The 11,360-nt window shown below is 47.8% G+C and overlaps 1 long non-coding RNA gene across 2 annotated transcripts; it reads left to right on the top strand.

Annotated features, from left to right (window-relative positions):
* The first annotated feature begins 3,626 nt into the window (after nt 1–3,626).
* LOC148809889 (uncharacterized) lies at nt 3,627–7,904 on the top strand. Of its 2 annotated transcripts, XR_016087138.1 has the most exons (5): nt 3,627–3,854; nt 5,730–5,886; nt 5,980–6,116; nt 6,225–6,372; nt 6,863–7,904. It is a non-coding gene; the product is annotated as an uncharacterized LOC148809889 (long non-coding RNA). The 2 variants fall into 2 exon arrangements; XR_016087137.1 differs by having other exon boundaries at nt 3,638–3,854; nt 6,225–7,904.
* Nucleotides 7,905–11,360: the final 3,456 nt, after the last annotated feature.

The raw sequence follows: 11,360 nt of genomic DNA, 5'->3' as shown, positions 1-11,360 counted from the left end.
GTGTCTTCCTCTTGCACTGTGTTTATTCATTTTAATGTTGCTGTTCAGGAAAGATCCCAGCCCTGTGGACACAGATATCGCTTGAATCAGGAGATTCAGTCAGACTTCACCTGATTGTTCTGCGATGTTTGTCCACACCGGGAATGCAGTAGTTTGGACGCTGTTGATGTGTGGACTGTCTACATTCGCCAGCAAACCGAAACGCAAACGCATGGGGGTGCTTTGCAGACCCCCTGCGTGATGTACTTCTGCACTGACAGGAAGCCACACCCTGTATCCTGTGCAGTAGCTCAGCTCTCTCAGCCCTGCAGGTGACGCAGATAGAGGCCACACACACACACACTCGCAAGTGCACACACACACTCGCATACACTCGCACACACTAATGCACAGACTCATATACTCACACACACACACACTCATAAACGCACACACAAATGAACAAACACACAAGTTCACATATGCACAATGCACACAGACTCACAAATGCCCACACAGATTCACACGCACACACTCATACACTTACACCACTCACAAACCCACATACAATACTTATACAGTACACTTACACACACATTCACACACACTCATACAATCACTCACACACTTAACACACACAGGCGCGTGCACACACACACACACTCGAACACTTGCACACACTAATGCACAGACTCATATACTCACACATACACAAATGAACATACACGCACATTCACATACGCACAACGCACACAGACTCACAAATGCACACACACATTCACACACACTCATACACTCACACACACCAGTTTGCAGTAAATCAGAGCATCGCCTGTAAGAGCTGAGAGTACAGTACTGTGAATTGAGTTAGCAAATGACACGTGAACTCTGGGCTGCCTGTATTTGTCCCATCTGCCTTGTTTTCTACATTGTAATTTATTTATATTTTAGGCACTTGTCTCAAAAATAAAAGCAAGATACTGGCGTCTACTGCTGCCACTCACAAATCTCTCAAGTCATGAGCACTCTTACTGACGGGACAACCCAGCTCGTCAGTCCATCGCTGTTGCTTGGCGTAGAGAGCCACCTACTGGCCCAACAACACCACTGCAACAGGAAACTGGTTTTCCTAACAGCAGGGCTGCCCGTTCCTGCTCCAGTTTAAAACTGGTAACAGTGGGATCGGAGGAACAGACACTTTGCGTAATGAACACACAGGTCAATGAAAAGTAAAATGAAGGGCTCTTCTTTACACAGAGAGGGGTGGGGGTGGGGAACAAGCTGCCCAGCCCTGTGGTTGAAGCCGATACCCTGGCTTCTCTCCAGACACAGCTGGGTGAGCTCCTCCAGTCAGGACAGGAGGCTCTACTGTACACAGAGGGGGGTGGGGGTGGGGAACAAGCTGCCCAGCCCTGTGGTTGAAGCCGATACCCTGGCTTCTCTCCAGACAGGAGAGTTGTTGTTGTTATTGTTGTTATATGAGCTCACTGCCGGTCATGAAGAACTTCTGTTCTTCCTACTTGTATATTACAGCTAAAGAAGAAGAGCTCACCCCCCACTCGAACCCTGAGCCCTGCCCAGCCGGACACGAGATCCCAGCACAAGTGTCTCTGAGCTTCGCTCTGGTCTTTGCCCTGTTCTCTGCTCTCTTCTTCTCCATGTGTCTTGACTGGATCAGTTACAGAAGAAGAGTGAGAAACAAGTGAGACACACCTGTCCTGTATTTATACAGTCTAGAGACGCACGGTACAGAGACACACCTGACCTGTATTTATACAGTCTAGAGACACACCTGTCCTGTATTTATACAGTCTAGAGACACACCTGTCCTGTATTTATACAGTCTAGAGACACACAGTACAGAGTCACACCTGACCTGTATTTATACAGTCTAGAGACGCACGGTACAGAGACACACCTGACCTGTATTTATACAGTCTAGAGACGCGCGGTACAGAGTCACACCTGTCCTGTATTTATACAGCTTTCATTCCCACTCACTGTCACACTCGCTCCTGCCAGAGCACAGAAGAATCACCTGTCGATCACCAGATTGCTGTGACTATGCGGTCTGCTGGGAGATCTGTTCCACCTGTGAGTGATGTGTCACCTCAGAGGTCTCACTGGGAGCCTGGGGTTTTCAGATCAGCCTTTGTATCACTCTGTTCCCTGCTGTGGTTTGCTTTTGGATTTCTGACCCACTCTGAACAGATTGCTTGTGTTCTGTCCTGTGCGTCTCTCGGTTATGAACTTGTTTGTTTCTTGATTGGGTTTCTGGCTTGTGAGCTCTTCACCAGCAGTATGAGCAACGCCGTTACTCTCCCGGCTCAGGAGCGAGTGACCCCCGGCTCTGTGCGCAAACTAAACTGCACCCAGGCTGCGCGCAGATGTTAAGTTTATACAATTAAATGTTAAGTTTATATTACACTCTTACTGGACACACTGTATAGACACACACACACCTGTACAGACTCTTATTGGACACACTGTATAGACACACACTCCTGTACAGACTCTTATTGGACACACTGAATAGACACACACACACTCCTGTACAGACTCTTACTGGACACACTGTATAGATACACACACACTCCTGTACAGACTCTTATTGGACACACTGTATAGACACACACACTCCTGTACAGACTCTTATTGGACACACTGTATAGACACACACACACACCTGTACAGACTCTTACTGGACACACTGTATCAACACACACACACCTGTACAGACTCTTATTGGACACACTGTATAGACACACACACACACTCCTGTACAGACTCTTACTGGACACACTGTATAGACACATACTGTACACTCCTTTACAGACTCTTATTGGACACACTGTATAGACACACACACACTCCTGTACAGACTCTTACTGGACACACTGTATAGACACACACACACTCCTGTACAGACTCTTATTGGACAGACTGTATAGACACACACACACACCTGTACAGACTCTTACTGGACACACTGTATCAACACACCAATTTACCAATATTTACTGCTTTATTTTCCCCTGTTGTGCAGCGCTGATCTGCATGTATGTTTGATTTGGAAATCCTGAAGCTCTTTTACGACCCTAAAGCATCTTTTCAATTGAAAGAGTGAATTGGAGAGAGAGAGTTGTGCTATGGTATTGTTATATTAATAAACGGGGTTACTGGAAAGTCAAGTTAGCCAGTACGATTTATTATTATTTTTATTTTTTTAACTTTTTATTAGTAAAACAAGAGGAAAAAGAGTACAAACAAGAGCGCATATAACATATCAGTTACATCGTCAGGGGTACATATTACAATGCAAATACACACTATAAAAAAGTTCAAACAGCAAATAAAGATAAGGTCCGCTCAGCTTTCATGTTTTTACATTTCGAAATCGTCTGTAAACACGCCTTTGCAGCTACTTCGAACTGTTCAAACACAGGACTCTTCCCAGATCGTTTCACTTTGTGTATACGACAACGTGCCAGTGTAAGTCCATTACAAGAGATACAAGCCAGTATTGTTTTAATGAGAATCACATGCGCTGGCGTCGCCTTAGGTACGTAAACCACATCTGTCCAATCAGGCCCAGGAATATCACCTGGACCCGCCCCCCTTGTTAGCGATTAGGCTTCCTGACGTCATAAAAGAGCGCCGGATGTTGTTCCTTCGTTGGGAATGTAGCAGGTGTGTTTGCTGTTTTGCGGTAGCGGCGGAATTTGTTCTGGCTCTTCTCTGCTGCCCTTTTCTACGACAGGCGAAGATCATAACCAGAGTCTCATGCTCAGCCGATATACCGGGTCACTCGACCTCGCTGTGGGCTTTGAAATGGGCGAGTTTCCGGCGGACGGGCGGCTGACCCGGCGTGAGCGGTGAGTATCCGGACACACGCTGACCGAGCCTCTCTAGAGCAGCACCGACACGTCCGCTTCCAAAAAGCGTCTGAAATAGTTTAGTACACGTTTCAGGGGTGTGACTGTGCGTGCTGCTCATGATAAAACATCCTTTTTTTAAGTAAGTGTTCTGCACATTGGTGGTGGTGGAGGGGAGTCCCCATTACCTGTAAAGCGCTTTGAGTGGAGTGTCCAGAAAAGTTTCCAGTTTCCAGAAAAGCGCTATATAAGTGTAAGCACTTATTATTAATTATAATTGTTATTCTCTGTGCGTTGAAGACCTTTGTTTCCAGTTTAGAGCTCCGTGATTTTAATGAGGAGCTTTTCTGACTGACTCCAGACACTGGATAATTTTGTTTAATGCCACTCTCCTGGGACAAGTGAGAAATGTTTTTTCTTTTGGAGGCAAGACATTGATTAGTCGCCTTAATATAGCGGAGATTAGTTCTGTGAGCTGACTTCAACCCTGCAGGCCTGTGTCTGTTCCCCTAGTTAATGGCAATAACGTCAATATTTATACTTCTTTGTTACAAACTGAATAAATCTTCTTATCTAATGGCTCAGTTCTGATTAGATAAAGATCACACCCACAGAAAGTGGGAGATGAGATTGTCTGATTTTACTAACTAAAAAAAGTATATGGAAATATTAAAAATGAGGAGATCCCCTGAAGAAGGCTTCACAGCTGAAATGTTGTATTCTTCTCAGCAGGGAATAATAATTACTTGTTCCTTTGCAGACTAAGCATGCTGACACAGCTCCCCACCTGAACTAAGATTAGGAGATGTTGTACTGTAACGGTTTATATGAAACATCTTAGTTTTAAACCATTTCTATTAACACATTTACAACTTATTTAAAAAACTTTGCAAGAGATGCAAGTGTAAAATTTGCATGTCCCCTTCTGAGCTTTTTGTGAGTCGCTCAATGCTTGGAGATCATTGAAGTTTGGTTCAGCACACTCTGCAGTTTCAGGCTGCGAAAGGGAGAAGCCATCTTGTCTGTGCTTGTGAGTATCACTCCCAGCTCTTAGTTACTCGAGGAGAGCTCCGCCAGCCCTGCACAGGTGCAGTGTGATTCTCTCAGCCTTGTCCCCGGTGAGTGTGACGCAGGTGTGTCCCCCCAGGTCCGGGGAGCAGAGCTCGTTGGCTTCTCACTGAAACCCCAGAGTGCCCCTTGGGTAAAGTAACTGGGGTAGTGAGTTATCTGAAACAGGGGCTGAGGGGTTGATGAAGGAGAGGAGCGAACCCGCCTCAGTCTTGGGAACTGGAGCTGAGATGTTGACCTCCTGCTCTGGTGTTCCGGCTGCGTCTTCCTCCCATCCGGAGCAGTCTGGAAGATCTGGGAGAAGCCAACAGGAAGAAACTCCTCCTGGACCTCGACTCTGGGAGGAGCCCAGCGCCTGGACCCCCCCCCTCCTGAAGCCTCATGCTGACCAGGAGGAGGAGGAGCCCAGTGCCTGGACCCCCCTGAAGACTCTGGCTGACCAGGAGGAGGAGCCCAGCACCTGAACCCCCCTGAAGACTCAGGCTGACCAGGATGAGCCCAGGGTTGTCATCAGAACCATGAAACAATGTGAAGAAGTGGGAGAGAGCCTGTGGAGAGCACGCCTGTGTTTCTCCAGGACGGGTCACCAGAACAGCAGCTCTGGGCCGGAGCAGTCGGGACTCGGTGGAGCACAGGCTGCCTTCAGGCCTGTTTATTCGGGCAACACTGTACTCTTTGTCTGTTTCTTAAACCTGAGGCCACTACGGAAGATTGCTCAAAGGATTTTTTTGTAATGAGTATCATGTGTTACTCAGTGGAGTCTCCAGGTGTTGGTTTAAAACTCTGAGCTGTCCTGTTTCTTAATAGAGATGCTGGACGTGTCCCGCAGGTTCGCTCATACAGGGACACAGTCTGGAAGTCCTGATCCCTGATGGAGTCCGTGAGATCAGGGTGATCAGCTGACCGAGAGGCACAGTCCCACCTCTGTCCTGACCAGGCACAGCTGGGGTTCTGGATCAGCCAGGTAGAGAATGGCGTTTGTTCACTGTGTGTGGTTCAGGGTGATGTGTGGGGTCGTGCGATGTGATTTTCTGTCGTCTTTATATTGTCTCTGCAGGCGCTGCTGTGTGGGCTGTGGTCTCTGGAGGAGCCGAGCTCAGAGCAGTCGGACTCGGGGACACAGTCACCCTGCCCTGTGACCTCAGACTCCGAGACAAGACCACCTGCTTGAGAAAGCAGACCCTGTCTGTGGGGGTAATGGCTTATAAAAACCCTATACAGCAGCAGAATGACCCCTCTGACCACAGGAAGGGACTTGACTGGTGCTGCAGGCTGTCTGATCTTCCTACTTGTGTTTTACAGGAAAGGAAGAGCCTACCCCTGACTTGAACCCTGAGCCCTGCCCAGCCTGACAGGAGATCGCAGCACGAGTGAGTCTGATCTTCACCCTGTTCTCTGCTCTCCTTCTGCATGTGTCTCCACTGGCTCGGTCACGGAGCAGGAGAGAGAGGTGAGTGAGACACCTGTCCTGTATGTATACAGTCCAGAGGCACATGGTCTAGAGAACACCTGACCTGTGTTTATACAGTCTAGAGGCACATGGTCTAGAGACGCACCTGACATGTTTATACGGTCTAGAGACACACGGTGCAGGGACACACCTGACCTGTATTTCAAAGAAGAAGGTTGTGAGTTTGGATGTGGAAGTGATGACTGTCTGATACCCTTGAGCTCTGGGGCACAGTGGAAGCAGGTCTTGTCACCGACAGTGTTAATGACGTCTGTCTTGTTTCAGTTTAAGTGAAAGATTTGTCAAATATGCAGTTAGACAGGGCTGAGAACTACTTCAGTGTCCGGTTTATTCTGGACGTAGATTTGAGCTTTGACAGTGTAGAAATGACGATTTTGACCATATGATGTTAATCCTAATATCTGACCAAGTATGAATACGTAAATAAAGCTTTTTGTTATTGTCGTTCATCTCCGATCCTCCTCACAAGCCCACAAGATTCCCTGGAAAACACAGACGGACGTTCAGACCAGATCAGCGGAAGTCTGCAGGAGTCGCTTAATGAAGGGACCGCTTTGTACCAAAACAACTGAAAACCTGACAGAATTAATGAGGACTCCTTTTCTTGGATATTCTCTGTACTTGTTAACCACTAAACCAGACAGTCTCTCCAGTCTGTTTCCTGAATAATTAGTTCATTGGCCTATTTCCCATGCTGGGAATGCACTGGGATGGTAGATCACTAAACCAGTCAGTCTCTTTCCTGAATATTTTTGTGTTGCATAGTGAGTTTACTGCTTAGTCATTGCAATGTTTAGTCACAGCCCAGTTTTTGTCCCGAATATTGACTCTTTTATTCACTGTACTGGTTAGTCACTGGGATTGGTAGTCACAGTACTAAGTAATCCCTAACAGGTATTCACTGTACTGGCCTGTCAGTGTGATTGGTATTTGTTGTAATGGATAATTACTTAATCACTATACTTTGTATTCACTGTGGTTGGTACTGAGTATTCAGTGTAACAGATGAGCACTGTAATGATTATTCTCTGTGACTGATAGGCCCTGTACTGGGTATTCACTGTCACAGATAACTTTCTGTGTTGGAAATTCTCAGTAATGGTTTACAAGATATTCCCTGAAATGGTAAGTCACTACGATTGTTCGTGTCTTTGCTTATTTATTTTATTAAATGGTCACTGTAATGGTTGGACACTAAACCAGTCACTGTCTTTTAGGAATAATTGTCTCTTCACTCTGCTGGGTGTTCACAGAAATAGCTGCACACAAAAACGGTCACTCTGTTTTGTGAATGATTATTGTACTACATAGTCACTGTTCTGGGTATTCACTGGGATGGTGAGGGGAGTGGGGGTAGTGTCACTGGGATTGGTAGTCACTATACTAAGTAATCACTGTAACAGATTTACTGTAGTGGCCTGTCACTGTAATACATAATGATTCATTCACTATACCTTGTGTTCACTGTGGTTTGTACTGAGTGTTCACTGTAATAAATGTCTGCACACAAATAGTCAGTCTATTTCATTAATAATTGTATTATAGTCACTGTGCTGGGTATTCACTGGATTGGTGAGTCACTAAACCAGTGGGTCTCTCTGTGCTCACTGTAATGGTGAGAGGAGTGGGGTACCAGCCAGGTGAGAGCTGGAGGAGTGGGGTACCAGACAGCTGAAGCCAAAGAACATTCCTGTGTGACACTGAACACGCTCAACCGGAATCTGTGGGATCCTGATAGAGGAAAAGTCAAGAGGAAGGACAGACGCCCCAACACCGGAGCTCTCTCCCAGTCGGACACCAGGAGCCCTGACGCCCTCATCCTCCCCCATCGGCTCCATCTCTCCGGTCGTCTCATCTGGACATCGGGCTCCAGGATCTCAGGGAAGGTTCCCTCCTCCCAGCCCGGCTCAGGCCTGAGGAGTCTGGAAGATCTGGGAGAAGCCAACAGGAAGAAACTCCTCCTGGACCTCGACTCGGGGAGGAGCCCAGCGCCTGGAGACCCAAGGGTGTCAAATTAATGAAGGTGGGGGGTGTCACCTGAATGAGGTGAGGAAGGGGAGAGAGAGCCTGTGGACAACACACCTGTGTTTCTCCAGGACGGGTCTCCAGAACAGCAGCTCTGGACCGGAGCAGTCGGGACTCGGTGGAGCACAGGCTGCCTTCAGGCATGTTTATTCCCACCAGACACAGCTCCTGCAGGAGGAACCTGACCCTGCAGGGAGGCTGTGGGACAGGTGGGGAGGGACTGGGAATGTGGGAGCTGCGCCCCGTGTTGGGGAAACAGGATCAGGCAGCCAGGGGTGAAGTGGGGCAACACTGTACCAGGCTGGAGAGGGCACCCCCAGACCTGCAGGTAGAGGACAAGAGGATGTTCTTGACTGGTCAGTACAGGAGGGGCCAGGGTACCCCATCAGCACTGAAGGGCACGAGGTGCCAGGCAGGTGAGTGCAGACCAGGTGAGTCCTTCACTGGCTGTCCCTCGCAGGTGACGCTGGTCCTGCATGATCGGTGCTGATCGGACCAATCTGGGATCCACAGACTGAGGGGACAGAGCAGGAGTCGTCTTGGGGAGACATCCAGGTTGTCCTGATCTCCTGCCTGCTGGAGCCTGTGAGGATGACCATGATGACGAAGAGCTGCAGGTGACCCTGAATCAGGCTGCTCCTTAGAGACTAGCTCCTCCTAGTGGGGCTCCAGGGGGTGACCCTCAGGGCTGTGTCCTGACCTCCTGCTGTCTCTCGCCCACAAGAACCTGGTCAGTGTGCTGTTGACACTACACTCTCGAACCCGAGTCCAACACCAGCCTCCAGCACGAGCACAAGGTCAGGTTAGTCCTGTCACTCCTGTGTCACACTCAGGGCATGAACACACAACCCTACTAGTGAGAGAGGAGAACCTGCACTAACTTATGAAGTTACTAGCATTGATATTGGAGCCTGGTGAAGTAGTTATTCTTGAATTAAAATAAGTCAACTAATATTTTTACTATTAGCAGCACTATTATCGGAAGCAGTATTATTGTTTTCAGTAGCAGTACTTGTAATAGAAGCAGTGTTGCTGTTTTTTTTTCCAAGAGGACACTAGTAAGAGAAACAGTTCTACTGTTATTTTCAGCAGAAACGCTGGTGATAGAAGCAGTACTCTTGTCACCTGTATGTAATATGTATGACACCACCATCAGGACTGGCACAGAGAGCTCAGACATGACTCTGCTCTGTTAGTTGTGAAAGAATCCACACAGCTCCTCTGTGCTGAGTGATGTTGTGTAGTTATTGTACAGCTGTAATAGTTAAGGTCAGGTTTTCTCTCCATCTTGAGTGACAGGTGAACGCTGGGCTGAAGACAGATGACCAGGCACAGAGAGACTGCAGAGCCAGACTGCTGCCCTCAGACACACGAACCAGTTGTCACAGCTGTGCAGCCTACAGCAGCGTGTCCTGGGATGGAGGTGGGATGCTCTCTCCTGGCTCTTTTCCCTTTGCCATATTCCAGTAAGTCTGGCGGCTGACACTGGGAAGACCTGTATGTATGAGGATTAAACCCTCTCCTGTTTTCTCTTCCCTAATTTTCAAGGCTGTCCAGAGGCTGCCAGTGGGAAGACAGGTATGGCTGGGAGTTGGGATAGAGGCTGGTTACCCTCTCCTGTGTTTCTTTTCCTTAATTTTCCTGGATGTCCAAAAGAATTGACAGTGGGAAGATGGAGTGGAAGGGGATTCGGAATGGAGGTGGGAATCCAATTTTTTTTCCCAGCCAGTGGGAAGACCACTGTGGATTGAGTGTTGGGATGGAGGTTGATGCTCTGTCCTGGTGTTAATTTCTGTAGTCTTCCAGAATGTCCAATGGGAAGATGGGCTGTCCAGTGGCAGACAGTGGGAAGACGACGGGCTGTATGAAGATTAAACCCTCTCCTGTTTTCTTTTCCTTAACTTTCCAGGATGTCCAGGGGCAGACAGTGGAGAGACAAGTATGGCTGGGATAGAGGTTGGATGTTCTCTCCTGTAATCGTTTCCCTGATTTTCTAGGATGTCCATAAAATTGACACTGGGAAGATGGGTATGGAGGAGGAGTTGGAATGGAGGTTGATGTTCTCTCCCGTCTCTTCCCTAATTTTCCAAGATGTCCAGAGGCTGCCAGTGGGAAGACTGGTATGGTTGGGATAGAGATTGGATGCTCTCTCCTTTAATCTTTCCTACTTTTCTAGGATGTCCAGAAAATGTAAACCCTCTCCTGTATTTTCCCTTGTTTTCTAGGATGTCCAGAGGCTGCCAGTGGGAAGATGGGTATGGCTGGAAGTTGGGATAGAGGTTAGATGCTCTCTCCTGTAGTCTTTTCCCTTATTTTCTAGGATGTCCTTAAAATTGACAGTGGGAAGACGAGTATGGAAGGGGAGTTGGAATGGAGGTTGGATGCTCACTCCTCTTTTCCCTAATCTTCCAGTGTCCAGAGGCTGCCAGTGGGAAGATGGGTATGGATGAGGTGTTGGGGTTGACATTGGACTGTATTTTCCTGAATTGGCCAGAGGCTGCCAGTGGTAAGACGGGTATGGATGAAGATTGAACCCTCTTCTGTATTCTTGTTCCCTAATTTTCCAGGATGTTCTGAGGAAGACAGTGAAGACCAGTGTGGATGAAGGTTGATGCTCTGTCCTGTGTTCATTGCTGTAGTTTTCCAGAATGTCTTGAGGCTGCTAATGGGAAGACGGGTATGGCTGGGAGTTGGGATAGAGGTTGGTTACCCTCTCCTGTAATCTTTTCCCTAATTTTCCAGGATGTCCAAAATAATTGACAGTGGGAAGATGGATTTATAGGTGGGAAGATGGATTGGAGTTCAGATGCCATCTAGGATGTCCAGGAAACAGCCAGAGGCAAGACTAGTGTGGATGGAGGTTGACGCTCAGTCTTGTTCATTTCTGTAGTTTTCCAGAATGTCCAGTGGCGGACAGTGGGAAGACGGGTATGGATGAGGAG

Source organism: Atractosteus spatula, unplaced genomic scaffold, assembly GCF_055471065.1.
Source record: "Atractosteus spatula isolate fAtrSpa1 unplaced genomic scaffold, fAtrSpa1.hap1 Scaffold_106, whole genome shotgun sequence".
NCBI classification, from domain to species: Eukaryota; Metazoa; Chordata; class Actinopteri; order Semionotiformes; family Lepisosteidae; genus Atractosteus; species Atractosteus spatula.
This window is presented reverse-complemented; position numbering and strand designations above follow the sequence as displayed.